Raw genomic sequence first — 27,462 nt, 5'->3', positions numbered from 1 at the left:
GACTGCTGACCTACAAGCCTGCAGAGAAGGAGGAAGACGACAACTGCTTTGGCCCCAGCCCTACCGGCCTGTCTCCAAATTCGAAAACCTGCAACCAGTGATGCATCCGACAGGGACCAGCGACCACTGAAGCCTCAGATGACTGCCCTGGACTAAATGACCAAGAAACTCCAGTGAATAGCAGCCCTGTTCAAAACCAGCTACTTCTTTGCAACAAAGAGGCAACTTTCCAAGACTGCACGTTTCCCGCCGGAAGCGTGGGATTCTCACTCTGCACCCAACGCCCCCGGCTCGAGATTCAGAGAACCAACACCTCAGGGAGGACTCCCTGGCGACTGCAAGCACGTGAGTAACCAGAGACGATCCCCCTGAGCCACCACAGCGACGCCTGTAAAGAGAATACAGAGGCTCCCCCTGACCGCGACTGCCTGTAACAAGGACCCGACGCCTGGAACCAACACTGCAACCCGCAGCCCCCAGGAACTGAAGGAACCGAACCTCAGCGCAGGAGTGACCTCCAGACGACCCTCTGCCTAGCCCAGGTGGTGGCTGTCCCGAGAAGCCCCCCCTTTGCCTGCCTGCACCGCTAGCGTGACCCCCGGGTCCCTCTATTGTTTTCTACCTGAAACCTGACGCCTGCTTTGCACACTGCACCCGGCCGTCCCTGTGCCACTGAGGGTGTGTTTTGTGTGCCTACTTGTGTCCCCTCCAGTGCTCTACAAACTCCCCCCCCCCGGTGTGCCCCCGAGGACGCAGGTACTTACCTGGAACCGGAGCACCCCTGTTCTCCATAGGCTCCTGTGTGTTTTGGGCACCTCTTTGACCTCTGCACCTGACCGGCCCTGGGCTGCTGGTGTGGTAACTTTGGGGTTGCCTTGAACTCCCAACGGTGGGCTGCCTATGCCCCAGAACTGAGACTTGTAAATGTTTCACTTACCTCCTAATCTAACCTTTACTTACCTCTCCAAGGAACTGTTGATTTTTGCAGTGTCCACTTTGAAAATAGCTTATTGCCATTTTTACAAAGACTGTATATGATATTGCTTTTATTCAAAGTTCCTAAAGTATCTAAGTGAAGTACTTTGCATTTAAAGTGTTTACTGCAAATCTTGAACATGTGGCTCTTAAAATAAACTAAGAAAATATATTTTTCTATACAAAAACCTATTGGCCTGGAGTAAGTCTTTGAGTGTGTGTTCCTCATTTATTGCCTGTGTGTGTACACAAATGCTGAACACTACCCTCTGATAAGCCTACTGCTCGACCACACTACCACAAAATAGAGCATTAGAGTTATCTACTTTTGCCACTATCTTACCTCTAAGGGGAACCTTTGGACTCTGTGCACACTATTTCTTACTTTGAAATAGTATATACAGAGCCAACTTCCTACACCAACATTACTACAAACATTATGAAGGTTACATTGCAGGGCATACATGCCATCACAAGTGCTGAAACCTAATGTCTATTGTATCCCTGTACTTACCTTTTGCAGCTTGGGGAGATTGTTTATCATGCTAAGGAACTCCAAGTTTTTAAATTCTGATGTGAACCCTGTGATCCATTAGTGATCTGAGCAACAGTTGTCCAGCTCCAGCTGTTTCACCTATGGGAGAGAGAGAGAAAGAATGAATGACCTGAATGTCCCAACCTTTACTCACGCGGGTAGCTGGTTAAATGAAATGCTAGCTAGCTGTGCTCTGGTAGTCCAGTGAGAGAACTTGCTGGGGGCAGACCGCACACCTGGGTCTAACATTAACTGCCATGAGCAATAGCGTAAAGTAATATGGAATTGATGGACACGGTAAACAACCGGACATCTCAGGTGAGGTGCAAATGATTAAAGCAGTCCCTGTGAGCTGAGAGTGGGGTAAACAGGATTTGGCATTCGGTTTCCAAACCTTGTGGTATGCTTAATATTGTATGTAGACTGAATTCACCCACAAACAAAAATGAGCCTGTTGTGGCTCTGAGAAATTCAGTCAGATCGACTTAAGCAGCTCACAACTCTTTAAAAAAAAAAAAAAAAAGTTTAGGTGTGCCTCATCCAAGTATGTCAGTGTGGCTGGAAAACTGCCTGACTAGTGAATACTGTCCGGGCAATTCATACAGCAACAAAATGGGAATGTCTGTACAACATCAATAGTGTATTTGAAACAACCACAAAGTACACTTATCCATGGACACTTGAAAGGTGTTTTACTATGTAAAATGGTGATATCTTTATCGATTGATAGAACAAGCCCAAATTATGTAGGCAAAGCTCAGTTGATCTAGTGGAACAATACTGCCAGATTGTGTTTGTTTTCTGTCATATGTCTTTGTAGTCAAGAAGCAACAGACAAGGATGTCTACTGTCTACGTTGCTTTTTCTGGAACATGAAAAAAATTAACAGAGAAGATTAAACAGTCTCTGTGTAGGATGGTATTGACATTATGACAAATGATGCTGCACCATGATACATGTTAGAAATTGGATTCCTGGTTGGCTGAGGTATGCACCCAGGCCAGGCAGGAACCACCACTCTACTCAAGGTAAGCTAAGAACACACTAAAATGGTAAACTGTGCTCAACCCTCTGGCAGCCTGGCACACAGCATTCATGCTTTTCTAAAGAAAACATTTGTAATGTATTTCTGCAACACACTAAAAAAACGACTCCACACAGGTTTATAAAAATAGGTATTTTACACATATTAGGCCAAAACAAGAAAATTACAATATATCTTTTTTCAATATATGAGCATTTTTAAATATGAGGAAAAACATTGTTACAAAACACCTTAGCTCCTCACAGATTATTTACAGTAATGTTCAAAGCTGTGAGTGCTGGGACGAGCACTAAATGAATAAGGCAAGAAAAAGCTATCTTTCTAAAAGTGGCATTTTCAAAAGTGTAATTTAAAATTCATCTTTAAGATTATCAAGTACTAGGCTCCAGGTGCTAGCAGGGGTGGCGGAGGGACAAGGAGCCCGAGGGAGCAGCGCCACCCTGAGCCACTCACACCAGAGATCGCGCCTCCCTCCCAGTCCTAGGCTCCAGGCACTAGCAGGGGTAAGTGGAGGGATGGACAATGAGCCAGAGAGAGCAGCGCCACCCTGGGCCACCCACACCAGAGCCCTAATCTCCAGGCGCTAGCAGGGGTGAGCGGAGGGATGGACAAGGAGCCCGAGAGAGCAGCGCCACCCTGGGCCTCTCACACCAGAGCTCGGGCCTCCCTCCCAGCCCTAGGCTCCAGGCGCTAGCAGGGGTAGGCAGAGGGACAAGGAGCCCGAAAGAGCTGCGCCACCCTGGGCCACTCACACCAGAGATCGCGCCTCCCCCCCAGCCTTAGGCTCCAGGCGGTAGCAGGGGTAGGCAGAGGGACAAGGAGACCGAGAGAGCTGCGCCACCCTGGGCCACTCACACCAGAGTACGCGCCTCCCTCCCAGCCCTAGGCTTCAGTCGCTAGCAGGGGTAGGTGGAGGGACAGGAGCCCGAGAGAGCTGTGCCACCCTGGGCCACTCACACCAGAGCTCGCGCCTCCCTCCCAGCCCTAGGCTCCAGGCGCTAGCAGGGGTAGGCGGAGGGACAAGGAGCCCGAGAGAGCTGAGCCACCCTGGGCCACTCACACCAGAGCTCGCACCTCCCCCCAAGGCCTAGGCTCCAGGCACTAGCAGGAGTAGGCGGAGGGACAAGGAGCACGAGAGAGCAGCACCACCCTGGGCCACTCACACCAGAGCTGGCGCCTCCCTTCCAGCCCTAGGCTCCAGGCACAAGCAGGGGTAGGTGGAGGGATGGACAAAGAGCCCAAGAGAGCAGCACCACCCTGGGCCACTCACACCAGAGCTCGCGCCTCCCTCCCAGCCCTAGGCTCCAGGTGCTAGCAGGGGTAGGCGGAGAGACAAAGAGCATGAGAGAGCTGCGCCACCCTGGGCCATTCACACCAGAGCTCGCACCTCCCTCCCAGCCATAGGCTCCAGGTGCTAGCAGGGGTAGGCAGAGGGACAAAGAGCCCGAGAGAGCTGTGCCACCCTGGGCCACTCACACCAGAGCTCGCACCTCCCTTCCAGCCCTAGGCTCAAGGCACAAGGAGGGGTATGCGGAGGAATGGACAAAGAGTCCGAGAGAGCAGCTCCACCCTGGGCCACTTACACCAGAGCTCGCGCCTCCCTTCCAGCCCTAGGCTCCAGGCGCTAGCAGGGGTAGGCGGAGGGACAAGGGACCCGAGGGAGCAGCACCACCCTGAGCCACTCACACCAGAGATCGCGCCTCCCTCGCAGCCCTAGGCTCCAGGCGCTAGCAGGGGTAAGCGGAGGGATGGACAAGGAGCCCAAGAGAGCAGTGCCACCCTGAGCCACTCACACCAGAGATCGCGCCTCCCTCCCAGCCCTAATCTCCAGGCGCTAGCAGGGGTGAGCGGAGGGATGGACAAGGAGCCCGAGAGAGCAGCGCCACCCTGGGCCTCTCACACCAGAGCTCGGGCCTCCCTCCCAGCCCTAGGCTCCAGGCGCTAGCAGGGGTAGGCGGAGGGACAAGGAGCCCGAGAGAGCTGCGCCACACTGGGCCACTCACACCAGAGCTGGCGCCTCCCTTCCAGACCTAGGCTCCAGGTACAAGCAGGGGTAGCGGAGGGACAAGGAGCCCAAAAGAGCTGCGCCACCCTGGGCCACTCACACCAGAGCTAGCGCCTCCCTCCACGTCCTAGTCTCCAGGCAGTAGCAGGGGTAGGCGGAGGGACAAGGAGCCCAAGAAAGCAGCCCCACCCTGGGCCACTCACACCAAAGATCGTGCATCCCTCCCAGTCCTAGACTCCAGGCGCTAGCAGGGGTAAGCGGAGGGATGGACAAGGAGCCCGAGAGAGCAGCGCCACCCTGGGCCACTCACACCAGAGCTTGTGCCTCCCTCCCAGCCCTAGGCTCCAGGCGCTAGCAGGGGTAGGCGGAGGGACAAGCAGCCCCAAAGAGCTGCGCCACCCACACCAGAGATCGCGCCTCCCTCCCAGCCCTAGGCTCCAGGTGCTAGCAGGGGTAGTCGGAGGGACAAGGAGCCCGAGAGAGCTGCGCCACCCTGGGCCACTCACAACAGAGCATGCACCTCCCTCCCAGCCCTAGGCTCCAGGCGCTAGCAGGGGTAGGCGGAGGGACAAGGAGCCCAAGAGAGCTGTGCCACCCTGGGCCACTCACACCAGAGCACCCGCCTCCCTCCCAGCCCTAGGCTCCAGGCGCTAGCAGGGGTAGGCGGAGGGACGAGGAGCCCGAGAGAGCTGCGCCACCCTGGGCCACTCACACCGAGCTCGCGCCTCCCCCCAATGCCTAGGCTCCAGGCGCTAGCAGGGGTAGCGGAGGAACAAGGAGTCAGAGAGAGCTGCACCACCCTGGGCCACTCACAACAAAGCACGCGCCTCCCTCCCAGCCCTAGGCTCCAGGCGCTAGCAGGGGTAGGCGGAGGGACAAGGAGCCCAAGAGAGCTGTGCCACCCTGGGCCACTCACACCAGAGCACGCGCCTCCCTCCCAGCCCTAGGCTCCAGGCGCTAGCAGGGGTAGGAGGAGGGACAAGGAGCCCAAGAGAGCTGTTCCACCCTGGGCCACTCACACCAGAGCACCCGCCTCCCTCCCAGCCCTAGGCTCAACGCTAGCAGGGGTAGGCGGAGGGACGAGGAGCCCGAGAGAGCTGCGCCTCCCTGGGCCACTCACACCAGAGCTCGCGCCTCCCCCCAATGCCTAGGCTCCAGGCGCTAGCAGGGGTAGCGGAGGAACAAGGAGTCCGAGAGAGCTGCACCAAACTGGGCCACTCACACCAGAGCTCTCACCTCTCTCCAAAGCCCAAGGCTCCAGGGCCAGTAGGGGTAGTCGGAGGGACAAGGAGCCCGAGAGAGCAGCGCCACCCTGGGCCACTCACACCAGAGATTGCGCCTCCCTCCCAGCCCTAAGCTCCAGGCGCTAGCAGGGGTGAGCGGAGGGATGGACAAGGAGCCCGAGAGAGCAGCGCCACCCTGGGCCTCTCACACCAGAGCTCGGGCCTCCCTCCCAGCCCTAGGCTCCAGGCGCTAGCAGGGGTAGGCGGAGGGACAAGGAGCCCGAGAGAGCTGCGCCACACTGGGCCACTCACACCAGAGCTGGCGCCTCCCTTCCAGACCTAGGCTCCAGGCACAAGCAGGGGTAGCGGAGGGACAAGGAGCCCAAAAGAGCTGCGCCACCCTGGGCCACTCACACCAGAGCTCGCGCCTCCCTCCACGTCCTAGTCTCCAGGCAGTAGCAGGGGTAGGCGGAGGGACAAGGAGCCCAAGAAAGCAGCACCACCCTGGGCCACTCACACCAAAGATCGTGCATCCCTCCCAGTCCTAGACGCCAGGCGCTAGCAGGGGTAAGCGGAGGGATGGACAAGGAGCCCGAGAGAGCAGCGCCACCCTGGGCCACTCACACCAGAGCTTGTGCCTCCCTCCCAGCCCTAGACTCCAGGCGCTAGCAGGGGTAGGCGGAGGGACAAGCAGCCCCAAAGAGCTGCGCCACCCACACCAGAGATCGTGCCTCCCTCCCAGCCCTAGGCTCCAGGTGCTAGCAGGGGTAGGCGGAGGGACAAGGAGCCCGAGAGAGCTGCGCTACCCTGGGCCACTCACAACAGAGCACGCGCCTCCCTCCCAGCCCTAGGCTCCAGGCGCTAGCAGGGGTAGGCGGAGGGACAAGGAGCCCAAGAGAGCTGTGCCACCCTGGGCCACTCACACCAGAGCACCCGCCTCCCTCCCAGCCCTAGGCTCCAGGCACTAGCAGGGGTAGGCGGAGGGACGAGGAGCCCGAGAGAGCTGCGCCACCCTGGTCCACTCACACCAGAGCTCGCGCCTCCCCCCAATGCCTAGGCTCCAGGCGCTAGCAGGGGTAGCGGAGGAACAAGGAGTCAGAGAGAGCTGCACCACCCTGGGCCACTCACAACAGAGCACGCGCCTCCCTCCCAGCCCTAGGCTCCAGGCGCTAGCAGGGGTAGGCGGAGGGACAAGGAGCCCAAGAGAGCTGTGCCACCCTGGGCCACTCACACCAGAGCATGCGCCTCCCTCCCAGCCCTAGGCTCCAGGCGCTAGCAGGGGTAGGAGGAGGGACAAGGAGCCCAAGAGAGCTGTTCCACCCTGGGCCACTCACACCAGAGCACCCACCTCCCTCCCAGCCCTAGGCTCAACGCTAGCAGGGGTAGGGGGAGGGACAAGGAGCCCGAGAGAGCAGCGCCACCTTGGGCCACTCACACCAGAGCTGGCGCCTCCCTTCCAGCCCTAGGCTCCAGGTGCTAGCAGGGGTAGCGGAGGGACAAGGAGTCCGAGAGAGCTCACCACCCTGGGCCACTCACACCAGAGATCGCGCCTCCCTCCCAGCCCTAGGCTCCAGGCGCTAGCAGGGGTAGACGGAGGGACAAGGAGCCCAAAAGAGCTGTGCCACCCTGGGCCACTCACACCAGAGTTCTCACCTCTCTCCCATACCTAGGCTCCAGGCACAAGCAGGGGTATGCAGAGGGATGGACAAAGAGCCCAAGAGAGCAGCGCCACCCTTGGCCACTCACACCAGAGCTCGCACCTCCCTCCCAACCCTAGGCTCCAGGCGCTAGCAGGGATAGGCGGAGGGACAAGGAGCCCGAGAGAGCTGCACCACACTGGGCCACTCACACCAGAGCTGGCGCCTCCCTTCCAGCCCTAGGCTCCAGGCACAAGCAGGGGTAGCGGAGGGACAAGGAGCCCAAAAGAGCTGCGCCACCCTGGGCCACTAACACCAGAGCTCGTGCCTCCTTCCAAGTCCTAGTCTCCAGGCACTAGCAGGGGTAGGCGGAGGGACAAGGAGTCCAAGAGAGCAGCGCCACCCTGGGCCACTCACACCAAAGATCGTGCATCCCTCCCAGTCCTAGACTCCAGGCGCTAGCAGGGGTAAGCGGAGGGATGGACCAGGAGCCCGAGAGAGCAGCGCCACCCTGGGCCACTCACACCAGAGCTCGTGCCTCCCTCCCAGCCCTAGGCTCCAGGCGCTAGCAGGGGTAGGCGGAGGGACAAGCAGCCCCAAAGAGCTGCGCCACCCACACCAGAGATCGCACCTCCCTCCCAGCCCTGGGCTCCAGGCGCTAGCAGGGGTAGGCGGAGGGACAAGGAGCCCAAGAGAGCTGCGCCACCCTGGACCACTCACAACAGAGCACGCGCCTCCCTCCCAGCTCTAGGCTCCAGGCGCTAGCAGGGGTAGGAGGAGGGACAAGGAGCCCAAGACAGCTGTGCCACCCTGGGCCACTCACACCAGAGCACCCGCCTCCCTCCCAGCCCTAGGCTCCAGGCGCTAGCAGGGGTAGGCGGAGGGACGAGGAGCCCGAGAGAGCTGCGCCACCCTGGGCCACTCACACCAGAGCTTGCGCCTCCCCCCAAGGCCTAGGCTCCAGGCGCTAGCAGGGGTAGCGGAGGAACAAGGAGTCCGAGAGAGCTGCACCACCCTGGGCCACTCACACCAGAGATTGCGCCTCCCTCCCAGCCCTAGGCTCCAGGCGCTAGCAGGGGTAGGCGGAGGGACAAGGAGCCCGAAAGAGCTGCGCCACCCTGGGCCACTCACACCAGAGCTCTCACCTCTCTCCCAGCCCTAGGCTCCAGGCGCCAGTAGGGGTAGTCGGAGGGACAAGGAGCCCGAGAGAGCAGCGCCACCCTGGGCCACTCACACCAGAGCTGGCGCCTCCCTTCCAGCCCTAGGCTCCAGGCACAAGCAGGGGTATGCAGAGGGATGGACAAAGAGCCCAAGAGAGCAGCGCCACCCTTGGCCACTCACACCAGAGCTCGCACCTCCCTCCCAACCCTAGGCTCCAGGCGCTAGCAGGGGTAGGCGGAGGGACAAGGAGCCCGAGAAAGCAGCGCCACCCTGGGCCACTCACACCAGAGCTGGCGCCTCCCTTCCAGCTCTAGGCTCCAGGCGCTAGCAGGGGTAGCGGAGGGATAAGGAGTCCGAGAGAGCTCACCACCCTGGGCCACTCACACCAGAGATCGCGCCTCCCTCCCAGCCCTAGGCTCCAGGCGCTAGCAGGGGTAGACGGAGGGACAAGGAGCCCAAAAGAGCTGTGCCACCCTGGGCCACTCACACTAGAGTTCTCACCTCTCTCCCAAACCTAGGCTCCAGGCGCTAGCAGGGGTAGTCGGAGGGACAAGGAGCCTGAGAGAGCAGCGCCACCCTGGGCCACTCACACCAGAGCTTGCGCCTCCCCCCAAGGCCTAGGCTCCAGGCGCTAGCAGGGGTAGCGGAGGAACAAGGAGTCCGAGAGCGCTGCACCACCCTGGGCCACTCACACCAGAGATCGCGCCTCCCTCCCAGCCCTAGGCTCCAGGCGCTAGCAGGGGTAGGCGGAGGGACAAGGAGCCCGAAAGAGCTGCGCCACCCTGGGCCACTCACACCAGAGCTCCCACCTCTCTCCCAGCCCTAGGCTCCAAGCGCCAGTAGGGGTAGTCGGAGGGACAAGGAGCCCGAGAGAGCAGCGCCACCCTGGGCCACTCACACCAGAGCTGGCGCCTCCCTTCCAGCCCTAGGCTCCAGGCACAAGGAGGGGTATGCAGAGGGATGGACAAAGAGCCCAAGAGAGCAGCGCCATCCTTGGCCACTCACACCAGAGCTCGCACCTCCCTCCCAACCCTAGGCTCCAGGCGCTAGCAGGGGTAGGCGGAGGGACAAGGAGCCTGAGAGAGCAGCGCCACCCTGGGCCGCTCACACCAGAGCTCACGCCTCCCTCCAAGTCCTAGGCTCCAGGCGCTAGCAGGGGTAGGCGGAGGGAAAAGGAGCCCGAGAGAGCTGCGCCACCCTGGGCCACTCACACCAGAGCTCGCACCTCCCACCCAGCCCTAGGCTCCAAGCGCTAGCAGGGGTTGGTGGAGGGACAAGGAGCCCGGGAGAGCAGCACCACCCTGGGCCACTCACACCAGAGCCCGTGCCTCCCTTCCAGCCCTAGGCTCCAGGCGCTAGCAGAGGTAGGCTGAGGGACAAAGAACCCGAGGGAGCAGCACCACCCTGAGCCACTCATACCAGAGATCGCGCCTACCTCCCAGCCCTAGGCTCCAGGCGCTAGCAGGGGTAAACGAAGATCTGGACAAGGAGCCTGAGAGACCAGCGCCACCCTGAGCCACTCACACCAGAGATTGCGCCTCCCTCCCAGCCCTAGGCTCCAGGCACTTGCAGGGGTAAGCGGAGGGATGGACAAGTAGCCAGAGAGAGCAGCGCCACACTGGGCCACTCACACCAGAGCTGGTGCCTCCCTTCCAGCCTTAGGCTCCAGGCACAAGCAGGGGTAGCGGAGGGACAAGGAGCCCGAAAGAGCTGCACCACCCTGGGCCACTCACAACAGAGATCGCACCTCCCTCCCAGCCCTAGGTTCCAGGTGCTAGCAGGGGTAGGCAAAGGGATAAGGAGCCCAAGAGAGCAGCGCCACCCTGGGCCACTCACACCAGAGCTCGCGCCTCCCTCCAAGTCTTAGTCTCCAGGCACTAGCAGGGGTAGGCGGAGGGACAAGGAGCCCAAGAGAGCAGCGCCACCCTGAGCCACTCACACCAGAGCTCGCGCCTCCCTTCCAGCCCTAGGCTCCAAGCGCTAGCAGGGGTAGGCGGAGGGACAAGGAGCCCGAGGGAGCAGAGCCACCGTGAGCCACTCACACCAGAGTACGCGCCTCCCTCCCAGCCCCAGGGTCCAGGCGCTAGGAGGGGTAAACGGAGGGATGGACAAGGGGCCCGAGAGAGCTGGGCCACTCACACCAGAGATCGCACCTCCCTCCCAGCCCTAGGCTCCAGGCGCTAGCAGGGGTAGCGGAGGGACAAAGAGCCCGAGAGAGCTGCGCCACCCTGGGCCACTCACACCAGAGCTCGCGCCTGCCTCCGAGGCCAAGGGTAGCCGCAACGTGCTGACCAACCTGTGGTCCTCGGAGGCCTCTACCCCACTGGGTGTGTGACCGGTGGAGCTGCCGCACCAGCCCCTGTGAGCATTCGTCTGGGAGATCCGGGCACCTCGCTGCCTTCGTGTTGGTGACTGCAACCTGTGCTTCTGCCGAGAAGATCGGCGACAGTCCCTTCTGGGCGAGGCTTTAGACAGCTGCGCAGCGGAGGGGGGAAGTCGGGCCAAGCAGGGACCGAAGTGCCCACCGGGCCAGAGATTTAGCAAGCCCGCGGGTCACAGGACAAAAGGAGAAGCCGCCCGACCACCCCACCCTCCCTGAAGGCCCCCCATGCACAAGACCATCGCTTCACCAGCACAGGAGGGATAGCGCGCTGCAGTTCTCACCGTCTACTCCCGCTCACTCCCCTAGCTCCAGCAACAGCCTGGGGCGGGGGGAAAGGAGAAGCAGGGTGACCACCCCACCTGCCCCGAAGGCACAAGATCATTGCAGCGCGGATGCTGCACGAGCACCAGCGGGATAGCGCACCGCAGCTCTCACCGTCTGATCCTGCCTGCACTTGCACCCCTTGCTCCCGCAACAGCCTGGTGTGGGGGGACTCTCAAATACACATTGCACATGCGCCGTAAACACAAGTGGTGGGCGACAGTTGGTGTTAGTAATACATCATAGTGCGCGTGCGTACAATAGTACGCATGCGCAAAACCCACAGGCGGACTGCCACGGACGGGATCCTGACACATACGAAACACCACATCTAATCAGCTGACACCGACCACCAAGTTGAAACTAAAGCGCCCGTAATTCCTTACATCGGATGAGTTTGCAAACATTGGCAAACCTGAAGGGAGTGTTAAACAGGGCCAATTTGGCTGGCCAAACAAGTGGTGATGAGACCAAAATGTCTAGAGACACAACAGTATCAGTATCTGCACCACTTATTGCAGACTCTTCTAGTCCAGGGCCAGCACCCACAAATCCAAATGGGTCTCCTGATGCACCCCCGTTAGTGAACCCTCGCCTCAAGGCCTCGGTATTAAACAATACACTCTATTGGGAAAACATCAAGGTAGACCTGCACCGCAAGCAGAGGCCCAAGTAAAGACTTTTAGTGTACAGGCGATAATGCACGAAGGAGGTGAGAAAGTCGAGGGGGGGGGTCACACAAACTTCCGCTGTACCAGGGGCACCATCATTGGCACCAGTAAAAACCAAGATTGGTGATGGACCTTCCCAGACAGCTCAGCAAAGTCCGCAGGAGAACGAGCTGGAACAAAGGCTCACCCTACTTGTAAAAAGCACTTTAGATACCAATTTAGCTGAAATCAGAGACATGAGATCACCATGATTCAAGAGAGATTATCAATAAATAGAGGGTACCCTATCATTGATCCCGGAAAGACTGAAGGAAGCTGAAAATCATGTCTCAGCACTAGAGGATGATGTTCGCAACATGCAGCAGGAAGTCTCGCAACTAGAGAAAAGCAAAAATGACCTACAAAGTAAATTACAGAACTTTGAAAACTATAATAGAAGTTCAAACCTTCGAATAGTGGGTGTTGCGGAGGGGAGGGAAGGGAAGGCCCACAACTAAGAGAATAGGCAAACTCGCTTTTGAAACAAGCTATAGGAGAGCTGGCTGGAGATTTGACTATCACAAGGGCGCACAGAGTCCCTGCTCATCGAATTTCAGGGGCAAAGTATCCACATACGATCTTGCTGAATTTTGCAATTGCAATGAAGACGTTTTCAACTCCCAAGGTTCCCCACTTCAGAATTTGTTTGGACATGTAAGCCGCTTCGGCACGGAACCGTAGAGACTTTGTCAAAATCGTTGACGCTTTTAAAGCCAATGGGGCACAAGCAACCATAGCACAGCAAGCAAAACTCAAGGTCTTAGCTAAGGGTCAATTTTTTCTGTTTAATGATGTAAGCAATGCACAGGTGCTGCTTCAGGAGTTAATAAAAAAGGCAGAATGATAGTCTGAGGTTCTGTACAGTTCCCTTCTGTGTAGGGGAAACTTTTCCATGCAAGAGTGATAGGATGAGGCACAGAGTGGGTGTTGGGGGTGGCTGTGTTTTTTTGTTTTCTTTGTGTGGGGTAAGGTTGCGAACCTCAAGATGCACTCAGGTGTTTTATAAGTGCTGAAGAGTGCAATTGGATGGCACTCAAGGGATCGTTGGGTCTAAGGAAGGAACTGTGGGAAATTCCTCACTGGCAGGGGTGGGGCATGGTATGGAATAGGGTGAGGGTAGGGGTGAGGGCAGGGGGGTGGGAAATTCACAGCAGGATGAAAAATGTGACAGTTCTTTACTACTATTTTACTATCTGAAATATTTAATGAGTGTGGGAGGTCTGATGGCCTCAGTGTATAAATCTCGCATAATGAGAAGGGAGGTGGTCTTAGCCCAGATATTCAAATCGCTAAGGCACAAGCTGTCGATGTATGGATCACGATCCATTGGCCGGACATTGTGCTTCTGCAAGAAACACATTTTAAGGATAAGAACAACATCGCTAATAAAATGTTTGGGCGATGGGCGCAGTATGGTTGTATGTCCAGCTCGAATGTGGCACAAAGGGAGGTGGCACTGTATTTAAATCAGCATTTTCCCAAGCAGGATACATTTTCCCAGACCGATGAGAAGGGGAGATGGTTGGTAGTAAGCGACCAGCTGGCTAAAACTAGGCTCACATTTGCCTCTTTTTATGCACCTATTGCGGATGACCCGGCACCACTGTTAGAATTATGTCAGATTCTGCTTGATATTCCAGGTTTAGTAATTTTAGTTGGGGGGGGGGGGGGACGACTTTAACTTTCACCTGGACCCTGGGCGGGTTTCTTCATCAGATAAGTGCAAGTAAAACATACCATGCACTGCCGACTGTTTAGCACAGTATACAAGAATACTTCATCTCACTGACTTATGGCGAGAGACGCATCCAGAAGTCCGTGAATTTACGTGCCATTCAGCCAAATATAACTCGGCAGCTAGATTGGATTACTTCCTATGGTCACGAAATTAGCAATTATAAAACTATGACCATATCCAAAATGGGTTTTCAGATAATGTTTTAGTGAAAATGGAGGTTTCAGGTATTATAGTAGAAAAGGCAAGTGCTAGATGGTCAATTAGTAGAGTCACTTTGGAAAAGGAAGAGTGGTGTTCAGATGTTTCCTCTGAAATGACCAATTATTTCTAAATTAATAATAACTCAGCACGGGTGGAGAAAGTTTGGGAAGCCTTTAAAGCTACTATATGCAGCATAATTACTACTAAAGAAATTGCGCAGCGTAGTAAGCTAGCAGAGCGGAGGACAGAACTCGGAGCTTCATTGTATACTGCGAATGTAAACTTTTCGCGGGAGAGAAGCTTTACTAGCAGAGATGCCTTGAGGCAGGGTAGGTACACTATGCAAGATTATTATTACACATTAGGTCATACTGCAAACACCGTGTATCTCCAACAGGTCTATGAGGAAAGCGAATTTGCGGGCAAATTTCTTACTCACCAGGCACGAGGACGCTGATTGAATAATAGCATTACATCCCTCTGGGACAGTGAAAAGCATAGTCCTATTACAGAACCTACCGAGATACACACTCCTTTCTAAAACATTACACTAAGGTTTACAAATAACAGCAGCAGGTTGATGAGGCGCAATTAAGATCCTCTCTTGGCAAACTTTCAATTCCTAAAGTACAAACAGTTCAGGTCGATGCAATGATTACTAAATTCACATTAGAGGAAGTTGAAGAGGCCATGAAATCGTTGACAAATGGGAAAAGCAACCAATGAAGATGGCCTCCCGGCTGAATTTTATGAGAAATTTATGACGGTTTTAAACTCAGAAATTTTAAAGATGGCTAATCACATCCTGGAGGTGGGAGGGCTCCTGCTGTCGTTTCAAACTGCAGTATTTCTGAGCTTCCTAAAGTAAGGCAAGGATAAGGATAACCTTAACTCCTATAGACCTGTAAGTTTGTTAAACATAGATTACAAAATCTTTGCAAAACTACTGGCTAATCGCATTCGCAAGGTGATGTGCTCTCTAGTTAATCCGATCAATGTGGCTTTGTGCCAGTGTAGGAAGGTAGCCTCTTTCTAGCCTTGTTACCCCCCTTTTGGCCTGTTTGTGAGTATATGTCAGGGTGTTTTTACTGTCTCACTGGAATCCTGCAAGTCAGGGCCCAGTGCTCATAGTGAAAAACCTATGTTGTCAGTATGTTTGTTATGTGTCACTGGGATCCTGCTAGCCAGGACCCCAGTGCTCATAGGTTTGTGGCCTATATATGTTCCCTGTGTGGTGCCTAACTGTATCACTGAGGCTCTGCGAACCAGAACCTCAGTGTTTATGCTTTCTCTTTGCTTTAAAATTGTCACTGCAGGCTAGTGACTAATTTTACCAATTCTCATTGGCACACTGGAACACCCTTATAGTTCCCTTGTATATGGTACCTAGGTACCCAGGATATTAGGGTTCCAGGAGATCTCTATGGGCTGCAGCATTTCTTTTGCCACCCATAGGGAGCTCAGACAATTCTTACACAGGACTGCCACTGCAGCCTGAGTGAAATAATTTCCACATTATTTCACAGCCATTTTTCACTGCACATAAGTAACTTATAAGTCACCTATATGTCTAACCCTCACTTGGTGAAGGTTAGGTGCCAAGTTACTTAGTGTGTGGGCACCCTGGTGTTAGCCAAGGTGCCCCCACATTGTTCAGGGCAAATTCCCTGAACTTTGTGAGTGCGGGGACACCATTACATGCGTGCCCTACACATAGGTCACTACCTATGTGTAGCGTCACAATGGTAACTCCGAACATGGCCATGTAACATGTCTAAGATCATGGAATTGTCTCCCCAATACCATTCTGGTATTGGGGGGGACAATTCCATGGTCCCCCAGGTCTCTAGCACAGAACCAGGGTACTGCCAAACTGCCTTTCCGGGGTTTCCACTGCAGCTGCTGCCAACCCCTCAGACACGTTTCTGCCCCCCTGGGGTCTGGGCAGCCCAGGCCCAGGAAGGCAGAATAAAGGATTTCCTCTGAGAGAGGGTGTTACACCCTCTCCCTTTGGAAATAGGTGTGAATGGCTGGGGAGGAGTAGCCTCCCCCAGCCTCTGTAAATGCTTTGATGGGCACAGATGGTGCCCATCTCTGCATTAGCCAGTCTACACTGGTTCAGGGATTCCCCAGCCCTGCTCTGGCGCAAAACTGGACAAAGGAAAGGGGAGTGACCACTCCCCTGACCAGTACCTCCCAGGGGAGGTGCCCAGAGCTCCTCCAGTGTGTCCCAGACCTCTGCCATCTTGGATTCAGAGGTGTTGGGGCACAATGGACTGCTCTGAGTGGCCAGTGCCAGCAGGTGACGTCAGAGACCCCTCCTGATAGGTGCTTACCTCTTTCAGTAGTCAAGCCTCCTTTCTTAGTAGCCAAACCTCCTTTTCTGGCTATTTAGGGTCTCTCCCCTGGGCTATTCCTCAGATAACGAATGCAAGAGCTCACCAGAGTTCCTTTGCACTTCCCTCTTCGACTTCTGCCAAGGATCGACCGCTGACTGCTCCAGGACACCTGCAAAACCGCAACAAAGTAGCAAGAAGACTACCAGCAACATTGTAGCGCCTCATCCTGGTGGTGCATGCTCGGAGGGCTGTCTGCCTTCACCCTGCACTAGAAGCCAAGAAGAAATCTCCCGTGGGTCGACGGAATCTTCCCCCTGCCAACGCAGGCACCAAACTTCTGCTTTACCGGTCCTCTGGGTCCCCTCTCATCCTGCCAAGCGTGGTCCCTGGAACACAGGAGCTGGGTCCAAGTGTCTCCCACAGTCCAGTGGCCCTTCTGTCCAAATTTGGTGGAGGTAAGTCCTTGTCTCCCCACGCCAGACAACAAACCTGTGTACTGCGTGATTTGCAGCTGCTCCGGCTTCTGGGCACTTCTCCAAGGATTCCTTTGTGCACAGCCTAGCCTGGGTCCCCAGCACTCCGTCCTGCATTGCCCAACTCGCTGAGTTGGACTGCGATGTCGTGGGACCCTCCTTTTGTGACTCTGAGTTCACATATCTTCTAAGTGCCTGCTCTGGTACTTCTGTGGGTGCTGCCTGCTTCTGCAGGGGCTCTCTGAGTTGCTGAGCGCCCCCGTCTCCTCCTTCAAGGGGTGACATCCTGGTCCTTAGCAGCACCCAAAAACCTTAACCGCAACTCCTGCAGCTAGCAAGGCTTTTTTGCAGTATTTCTGCCTGGAAACACTTCTGCAACATCCAGCATGCCGTGGGACATCTTCCATCCAAAGGAAAAGTTCCTAGCCCTTTTCGTTGTTGCAGAATCTTCGGCTTCTTCCACCCAGAGGCAGCCCTTTTGCACCTTCATCCGAGGTTTAGTGGGCATCTGCCCCCCGGACACTTTTGTGACTCTTGTACTTAGTCCCCTTCCTTTACAGGTCCTCAGGTCCAGGAATCAGTCTTCAGTGTTTTGCTGGTGCTTGTGGTTCTTGCAGAATCCCCTATCACGACTATTGTGTCTTTCTAGGGTAGTAGGGTAACTTTACACCTACTTTTCAGGGTCTTGGGGTGGGGTATTTTGGACACCCTTACTGTTTTCTCACAGTCCCAGCGACACTCTACAATCTCCCATAGGTCTGGGGTCCATTCGTGATTCGCATTCCACTTTTGAAGTATATGGTTTGTGTTGCCCCTAGACCTATGTCTACCTATTGTGATCCTACATTGTTTGCACTACTTTTCTTACTGTTACTTACCTGTTTTGGGGTTGTGTACATATAACTTGAGTATATTACTTACCTCCTAAGTGAGGGTATTCTCTGAGATACTTTTGGCATATTGTCACTAAAATAAAGTACCTTTATTTTTTGTAACTGAGTATTGTGTTTTCTTATGATATTGTGCTATATGATAGAAGTGGTATAGTAGGAGCTTTGCATGCCTCCTAGTTCAGCCTAAGCTGCTTTGCCATAGCTACCTTCTATCAGCCTAAGCTGCTAGAAACACCTCTATTCTACTAATAAGGGATAACTGGACCTGGCATAGGGTGTAAGTACCACAAGGTACCCACTATAAACCATGCCAGCCTCCTACAGCCAGGGCTGCAATTGTTTAGTAATACAAACTTTTTAAATTAAGCCCTTGATTGCTTCTCACACAATAAAATACCAGCTAAGGTGATGTTTTTAGATGCTGAGAAGGCTTTCAATTTGGTCTGCTGGGAAAGTCTGTTTCTTATTCCCAGGGAATTTGGCCTCCCTTTGAGGTTCATACATATGGCAGTGTGCCTATATGATGGTTCAAGGGCTCAAATATTCATAAACTCCCATAATATTAGTACATGCCAGGTGATCAGGGGTATGCGACAGGGCTGCCCCCTGTCGCCTTTATGGTTTGCTCTATCATCGAGCCATTAGCAATAGCCATTTGCACTAACCCAGTGGTGGCAGCGTCAATCAGTGGTATGGCTAATATCAAAATCTATGCGGACAATATAGCGTTGTTTTTAAAACAGGTATAGAAATCCAGGGGTAGGTTTTTGGGATTTTTCAGTTACATCAGGAGCTCAGAGGCTATAAAATAAAGCAAAAATAGAGATGCTACTATGTAACTTCACAGCGGATACATTACTCGATGAGCTCTGCAAAATAATCAATGCTAGATCAAAAGAATACTTAGGGGTATATGTTTCTGATAATGTCAACAATTTGTATACATTAAATTATGTTCCGCTAATATCTAAAGTTAAGAATTTGTTTAGTAAATGGGTAAGCATGCCCTTGTCAATTATGGGTCGCTCTGCCTTGGTACGAATGTTTATTGTCCCCCTATGTAAAAAAAATTCGCCGCTCTCCCCAGGGCATTACAGATGAAGTTTTTTAAGGAGCTAGAGGGGATGTTCACGTCATTTTTATGGGCTAGTAAAGTTTCCAGGTTATCAACAGATACATTATGCCGTCCAGTAAAAGAGGGGGGCCTCGGTCTCCCAGATTTAAAGGAATATTATTTTTCAAATTTTGCACATATCACATACAGATGCAATGCCTCTATGCCTACAAACTGAAGGGATAATTTTTTTCTGGATTTGATTCTGCCAGAGTACAGGGTTTTTGATTTTCTTAGACTCACCAGATCTCCCAGAAAAGTTGGAGTATAAGATCTTATAATAGCTGCTTAAACGTAAGGCACAGATGTTAAAGCATTATTGCATACTAGTGATTAACGGTGCAACCAATTTGACAGACATGCATAGGAGAGACAAACCTTCTTGCTAAAAATATTGCCCCAAAATGGGCAAGCAATGGGTACCACACAATTGAAGATTTTCTATATGTTGAGTCATGGAAAGCATGGGAGGAAGTGGAACCTGGTAGTAGGTATTCTATGACACTATACATTGGTCATTTATTCAAATATGTCACTATTTAAATGAAATTGACCCAAAACATAGTTTTGATAGTTTAGATATGGTGGAAGAACTGCTGGAAACGAGAACTTGCAGGTCCATCAGCTTCTGGGCAGCCCTCTTTAGACAGCAGAAGGCTAGTATACTGTATGCTAAGGTCCAGGACAAATGGTTGGCCAAAGAGAACACATTATTAACAACTGCAGATTGGAATAAAATTAATGAGTTTAATGTTTCGATGTTGAAGGGGGCAAATCTAAGGCGTATGCAAATCTATACCAAATGGTTATTGTATAGGACACCAGCATCTCTCCACAAGATTTATCCACTAATTCCAAACAGGTATTTTTGTTGTCAAATGGATGAAGCAGGGAGCTAGCCCCATGTTATATGGAGTTGCTTCTAAAATAAAGGGATTTTAGGAAGACACTGACAAGTATTGCTTTGATGTAGTAGGGTTGCAGAATGAGTTAGATGGACAAGTAGCCGTACTTGGATATTCAGCTGAAATCACCGCCAGCCCTATGCAAAAAAAAAAAAAAAAAGATTTTTACTATTGCACTGATTGCCAGGTCACTAATTCTTCAAAATTGGTGCTCAGAAACAGTGCCGACAATCCAGCAATGCTTAACTAAAATTGGGAAAATTAAAGAATTTGAAAAAAAATATGTGTTATGTTCAGGATCTTATGATACATTTTCAATGCTCTGGGAGGGGATTACATGAGGATAGAGAGGACACATTGGGGGTAATTACGAGTTTGTAGGTCTCATGACAGCCATGTTGGGGGTGGCAGGCCGAACACCAACAGGCTGGCGGATAAGACCGCCAAATTATGACCACGGGGGTATTTGCAAAAAAAAAAACACAAATGACGAACTGAATGTGGAAACTATCAAACATTCACCCCCATTCACAGATCTGGGTTTAATCCATCAATTGTTTTGCTCACCATGCCACCCCAGTTTGGAACCAGCCATAGGCAAATCAGTCTTGACCCTGTTCCGACATTGTTTGCTACCTCCTTTTGGGGTTGTGATCTCGTGTTTATACGAGACGTCTCGCGGTCTTTTGACCGAGAGTCAGAGCGAGATGCCTGACTTTAAAATGGAGAGTTCTCCATTTAACAATCTTTAGTTTGGCGTCCACAATTCGCGCACAGAGGAGATTTGCTAATCACAAGGTATGTCCTTAAAAAATATATATATATTTTTTTAAAAAGGGATCTCAGTTTCTGCTGATAGGAACTCAGTTTCCTTTATGTGTATGAAATGTCTTGAAAGTGTAGTGAAAGCAAGTAGAGGACATATTTCGACAGGAGGCAAAATTGTAGTTGTAGCAAACCATGTAGTTCCAAATATGTAAAGTAAACAGCCCAAATTAGTTTTTGTGTTATGACATTAGGAAACATTAGCACTGTTGTAATCTGGAGAAGTGGGAGGCAGTTTTTTTTCTGATGGAGTGGTTTATCCTTTAGCATTATGGCTAATTACTTTAGTTGTGAAACAATGGGGCTCCTAAGTTTTTGAGGGAAGTGATTTGTTTAAATTGTGCATACTTACCAATTGAAAAGAATGTGGAATAATAGATAGTCTGTTAAAAGAATATCAGCAATTAGTTTCCTTGGATAACTCTTGTTTTTTGCTGTTTCTCCTCTTCTCTCTATAGACGGAAGGGCTATGATGTATGAAAGTTATGTGAAGGATGCACTGAGATATCCATTATCATAGAGACTATCTCGGTAGGTGAAGTAGAAAGTTACTGCGCTTATTGACCGAAGATTGTGTTTCCACATCTTCTCTTTCATCTAGGATTTGTTTGTTGAACTTATGGATAGGTAAGTCTTGACATTTGGTTGTGTCTTCGCATAAGGAGTCGTTTGTGAACTGACGTTAGAATTAGAAAGTTGAGTTCTTCTCTCATTGTGGCTTGGGAACTTATTTACATCTGCGCCTGGTATTTACTTCTAGTGTAGTGAATGTTGGTATTGGGTATTTTATATTCACGGGTGGTTTGTATGTTTGTATTTTTTAAATTCAATTTTATTGTTTTTTGTTTTGTTTCAATCTTTTTATAATTTTTCTATTTGCATTCTTCTATTATTTTTATTATTCTCTATTTTTTATCTTTGGTTTTGGTCCCGATTAGGTGGTAGTCACTGGTGGTTCACTGTATCTCAAGAATTTGGATCAAACTAACTATCTTTGTTGCATTTTGTTTGTATTAGGATGTATATCAATGGGAAGGACAATAGAATTGACAAAATCTGCGGCATTCTATATTGTTAAGTACTAAAAAGGAACTGCCCTGATGAAGGCGGCCTCATAAATTAGAAGGTCACCGCCGAAACGCGCGTAGTCTTGGTTCCTACTTTTGTTTGGATGGATGTTTTATGGTGCCAAAACTTTATTTTTTTTTATTTTTTATTATTAAGTAAGATGGAGACATAATTATGATTCAAACAATAGGATGATATCATTGTGTGCATTATTACAGCTCCAAAAAGAGAATTTGTATATATTTAATTTGCATTTAAATGTATTTATGAAATGAAATTTAGAGTTATATATTTGTCAATTGTTATGGTTTTATTATTTTCACTGTCTTGTCTTGTGTGGCACTTTGTTTTTGTCAATAAATGTCTTTATCTGTGCATGTATCTATAGAGTATCTAGATTGGTATTTGTCTACTTCCCTGGGCAATATTTGTATATTTGTACAATTTAGATATTTGTGTTTGTTTTTGCTGTACATACATATGTAATAAATATCACTTTTTGAATTTATGTTATTATTTTACTGTTTTTTACATTATTTTGGATAGTATTGACTATTGGTTGTAGCTAATTTTCCTTTTCCTTGTACTCAAGTATTTCTCCCTGGATGGGCTACTCATCATACCAGGGACCCTCAATAGTTCATTTCCCTGTTCCCCATGGGAACAGATCAGCCCCAGCTGCCAGGCCAGGTCCTCCCTGGACCGGAAAGAAGCATCCTAGGACTGGTTTCAGGGTATCAACCTTCATTAGCCAGGCTAGCTTGAATCCAGTGGCACAGTGAGCCCGGGACCCACATCTGGGCATACCCAGCACACTTATGGCAACAAAAGCAAAAAAACACAAATGATGAACGGAATGCGGAACCAATCAAACATTCACCCCAGCCACAGATCTGGGTTTAATCAATCAATTCTTTTGCTCACCATGCCACCCCAGTTTGGACCCAGCCATATGCAAATCAGTCTTGACCCTGTTCCCCATGGGAACAGTCCAGCCTGAACTGTCAGGCCAGGTCCTCCCTGGACCGGAAACAAGCATCCTAGGACTGGTTTCAGGGTATTACCCTTCATCAGCCAGGTTAGCTTGAATCCAGTGGCACAGTGAGCCTGGGCATACCCGGCACACATATGGTGACAAAAGCAAAAAAACAAAACACAAGGGGGTATTCGCAACAGAATACAGCCAAATCACTGCCGGCACCATCAGTGCGGTCAGGCCGCCACAAGCGGCGGTAGGCTCCTTCAGGCCGGCGGAGACCATATTTCCGCTGGACAGATTACAAGTCTGCACACCGCCAAGGCTTCTGCCACGGTTGCACCACCATGGAAGCTCTGGCAGAAACCAACTCTAAAAAAAGGAGACAACCACCTTCAGAACACATACCTCTCTGGAGCCGCCATGGAACCTGAACTACATGTCTTCCCGCTGCTCCTGCTTGTACGACTCCGGAACCAGCAACGACGACAACAACAACCGTGAGTACACACACACTTACCTGTCACTGTCGCATAATGTCAAGGTATCAATGCACACACAATATACACATCCTGAACAGGTGGCGATAGCAACACACACACACTCTCACACTGACACGCATATTCACACACAGCCATATACATACACGCACAGACATAGTACACACACCACGGGCAACACACACTTGCATAACACACACCAACCCACAGACACACAGCACTGGTACAGTCAAACACAACACACAACACGACCAAATCACACAACTACACCATGTAGGAGGCTAGCCTGGTTTGTAGTGGGTACCTTGGGTACCCACACCTTATACCGGGTCCAGTTATCCCTTATTAGTGAAATGTAGTAGTGTTCTAGCAGCTTAGGCTGATAGAGGTAGCTATAGCAGAGCAGCTTAGGCTGGACTAGGAGTCATGCAAAGCTCATGCAATACCACTTATAGTTACACAGTACTTCTACACAAGTAAAGACAATACTCAGTGTTACCAAAAATAAAGGTATTTATTTGGGTGACAGTATCAAAAATATCTTAGAGACAATACTCCTTCTGGAGGTAAGTGTTATACACTAGACACCAATATTAAACAAGTAAATAGTCATAGAACAATGCAAACAACAGGAAATGCTATAGATTGAAATGGGGGAAAACAAGTCTAGGGACAACACAAACCATATACTAAGAAAGTGGAATGTGAATCACGAATTCCCCCTCCAAGAAGTTGGCTCTGTATATACTATCTCAAAGTAAGAGATAGTGTGCAGAGTCCAAGGGTTCCCCATAGAGGTAAGATAGTGGCAAAATTAGACAATTCTAATGCTCTATTTTGTGGTAGTGTGGTTGAGCAGTAGGCTTATCAGAGGGTAGTGTTAAGCATTTGTTGTACACACACAGGCAATAAATGAGGAACACACACAAAGACTTAACTCCAGGCCAATAGTTTTTATATAGAAAAATATATTTTCTTAATTTATTTTAGAACCACAAGGTTCAAGATTTGAAGTATATACATAAAATGCAAGGTACTCCACACAGGTAAGTTAGGAACTTTGAATTAGAGCAGTAACATACAGTTTTAGATAAAATGACAATAAGCTATTTTAAAAGTGGAAACAGTGCAAAAATCAACAGTTCCTGGGGGAGGTAAATAATGGTTAGTTTTTCAGGTAAGTAAGGCACTTACAAGTTCAAGTTCCTCTGCATAGGCAGCCCACCGTTGGGGGTTCAAGGCAACCCCAAAGTCACCGCACCAGCAGCACAGGGTCGGTCAGGTGCAGAGGTCAAAGGAGGGCCCAAAACACATAGGTGCCTATGAAGAACAGGATTGCTCTGATTCCAGTCTGCCAGCAGGTAAGTACCTGCGTCCTCGGAGGGCAGACCAGGGGGATTTTGTATAGCACGGGGGGACACAAGTAGGCACACAAAACCTACTCTCAGCGGCACAGGGGAGGCCGGGTGCAGTGTGCAAAGAAGGCGTCAGGTTTGTAATAGAAATCAATGGAGGGAACAGGGGTCAATCTAGTGGTGCAGGCAGGGCACAGGGGGGCTTCTTGGGCCAGCCACCAACTGGGCTAGGCAGAAGGTCGCCTGATGGTCACTCCTGCACTGAAGTTAGTCTCCTTCTGGTCCCTGGGGGCTGCAGGTGCAGTGCTTGGTCCAAACATCGCGTTCCTTGTTACAGGCAGTCGCGGTCAGGCGGAGCCTCTGGATTCTCTCTGCATGCGTTGCTGTAGGGGTCCAGAGGGGTCATCTCGGGTTACTCATGAGGTTGCAGCCGTCTGGGAGTCCTCCCTGTAGTGTTGGTTCTCTGGAGCTTGAGCCGGGGGCGTCGGGTGAAGTCTCACGCTTCGGGCGGGAGGAGTGAGTTCTTTAAAAGTTGCATCATTGTTGCAAAAATGTTGCTGTGGGTTAACAGTGCCGCTGTTCTCAGGAGTTTCTTGGTCCTTCGGGTTTCAGGGCAGTCCTCAGAGGCTTCAGAGGTCGCTTGTGCCTGTCGGATGCATCGCTGTGCAGTTTTTCTTGAGTCTGGAGACAGGCCGGTAGTGTCTGGGACCAAAGCAGTTGTCGTCTCCGTCGTCTCTGCAGGGCTTTCAGGTCAGCAGTTCTTCTTCTTTGTGTAGGTTGCAGGGATCTGATTTCCTGGGTTCAGTGTCACCCCTAAATACTAAATTTAGGAGAGTGTTTAGGTCTGGGGGGCAGTAGCCTATGGCTACTATCCTGGACGGTGGCTATACCCTCTTTGTGTCTCCTCCCTGAGGGGAGGTGGACACATCCCTATTCCTATTTGGGGAATCCTCCAAAACCAAGATGTAGGATTTCTAAAGGCAGGGGTCACCTCAGCTCAGGGCACCTTAGGGGCTGTCCTGACTGGTATGCGGCGACTCCTTGTTTTTCTAACTATCTCCTCCAGCCTTGCCGCCAAAAGTGGGGGCAGGGGCCAGAGGGACGAGCATCTCCACTAGCTTGGATGCCTTGGGGTGCTGTAACAAAAGACATAAGCCTTTGAGGATCACCGCCAGGTGTTACAGTTCCTGCAGGGGGAGGTGAAAAGTACCGCCACCCAGTACAGGTTTTGTTCCTGTCCTCAGAGAACACAAATACTCTCACCCCAGGGGGGCAGAAACTCGTCTCAGTGGCAGGCTGGCACTGACCAGTCAGTCCTGTACTGAAAGATGGGGTAAATTACAAATTACAGGGGCATTTAATAAGATGCCCTCTGTGTGCATTTTGTAATAAATCCAACACTGGCATCAGTGTGGGTTTATTATTCTGAGAAGTTTGATACCAAACGTCCCAGTATTCAGTGTAGCCATTATGGAGCTGTGGAGTTCGTTTTGACAAACTCCCAGTCCATATACTTAATATGGCCACACTGTATTTACAATGTCTAAGTATAGACTTAGACACTGTAGGGGCATATTGCTCATGCAGCTATGCCCTAACCTGTGGTATATTGCACCCTGCCTTAGGGCTGTAAGGCCTGCTAGAGGGATGACTTACCTATGCCACAGGCAGTATTTTGTGGGCATGCCTTTTTCTGCCCACCAACACACACAATCTGTAATGATAGTGTGCATTTTCTAGGTGAGGGGTCCCTTAGAGTGGCACAATACATGCTGCAGCCCTTAGGGCCCTTCCCTGGTCACAGGGCCCTTGGTACAATGGTACCTTTTACAAGAGACTTATCTGTATGCCAGTGGTGTGCCAATTGTGGAAACAATGGTACATTTTTAGTGAAAGAACACTGGTGCCGGGGCCTTGTTAGCAGGGTCCCAGACCACTTCTCAGTCAAGTCAGCATCAATATCAGGCAAAAAGTAGGGGGTAACTGCAAAAGGCAGCCATTTTCCTACACCCCCCTAGACAAGTGTAGTGTGTGCAGAATCGCTGGGAGAGTAAGAATACAGTAAAGGTAAGTAAATTCCTCCACCCCAGAGCCCAGAAAAGCATGAATAAAGTACTGCAAGTTTCCTTAGGACACACTACACCTTGTGATTGGGATTATGCAGTAACCAACCAAGTCTGCAAACAACAACTGCTGGACTCCTCATCCTGAAGACCTGCAAAAGAAGGCGACCAAGTCCAGAAGTCGATAGAAGTTCCAGGAAGGACAGGAGCCCCTGCCAACCCAGAAGAGGGTGCAAAAGAAGAGTCCCTGGTTTGTCGAACACTGCAGGAACGCACCCAAGGAAGATGCCAGCGGGTTCCTACGTGATGCAAAGGTCGTACCACGAGGTATGGTGGATATGCTGCCTCTGGGTGTGTCTGTGGTTTTGGTGTCTGCGGATGTGGTGAATGGGGTGATGTCTGCGGGTCTGCTATTGTGCTGACTGTGGGTAGGATTGGAGTTGTGGCTCGGTGAATGTTGCTGTGCAGTCTGAAGGTGTGTCCGTTGTGTTTGTGAAGGTGGGGTGGGGGAGTTCGTTCAGGCGGTTGGTGTTGGTATGTCCGGAGGTGGGTGTTTGTGTGCATGTAGGTGGTGGGTCTTGTGGTGCTTGTGTTTGTCAGTGGTACCCTTGGATGCTGAGGTGAATGCATGCTTGTCTGGGATGGGGAAGAGGGGTGTGGGACTGGGAAGAGGAAGGTGGAGGGGGGATGGAAGACAAAAGGTGGCTGGCTGCCGTCAGTGCAGAGGCCAGTGCCTTAAAGGATCTCTGTAGGCCGGCCAGTGCACCATGAATGCTCTCCAGGAACCCATTGCTCTTTTGGACTTGAGTTGCTAATCCATGGTTGGCATTCACGATGGTCGACTGACTCATAGAGATCGGCCTCAGGAGGTCAATAGCCTCCTCAGTGAGGGCAGTAGGACAGACAGGGGCAGAGGCAGAGGTGCCTGCGGCAAAGGAGACGCCCACCCTCCTGGGTGAGCTGGCATGGACAACTAGGTGGGGAGCTACAGGGAGGGCGGTGGTAATAAGGGGGCTG

At 51.6% G+C, this 27,462-nt stretch overlaps 1 long non-coding RNA gene across 1 annotated transcript in view; it reads right to left on the bottom strand.

Moving 5' to 3' along the window:
• The window catches only part of LOC138268197 (uncharacterized), a 369,403-nt gene that overhangs the window by 313,655 nt on the left and 28,286 nt on the right, over positions 1 to 27,462 (bottom strand). The window contains exon 2 of the long non-coding RNA XR_011199952.1: positions 1,490 to 1,609. This is a non-coding gene — a long non-coding RNA (uncharacterized lncRNA). The remainder of the gene's footprint in view (positions 1 to 1,489; positions 1,610 to 27,462) is intronic.

This window comes from Pleurodeles waltl, chromosome 12, assembly GCF_031143425.1.
Source record: "Pleurodeles waltl isolate 20211129_DDA chromosome 12, aPleWal1.hap1.20221129, whole genome shotgun sequence".
Lineage (NCBI taxonomy): Eukaryota > Metazoa > Chordata > Amphibia > Caudata > Salamandridae > Pleurodeles > Pleurodeles waltl.
The sequence above is the reverse complement of the archived record's forward strand: the minus strand, read 5'-3'. Positions and strand labels throughout refer to the sequence as shown.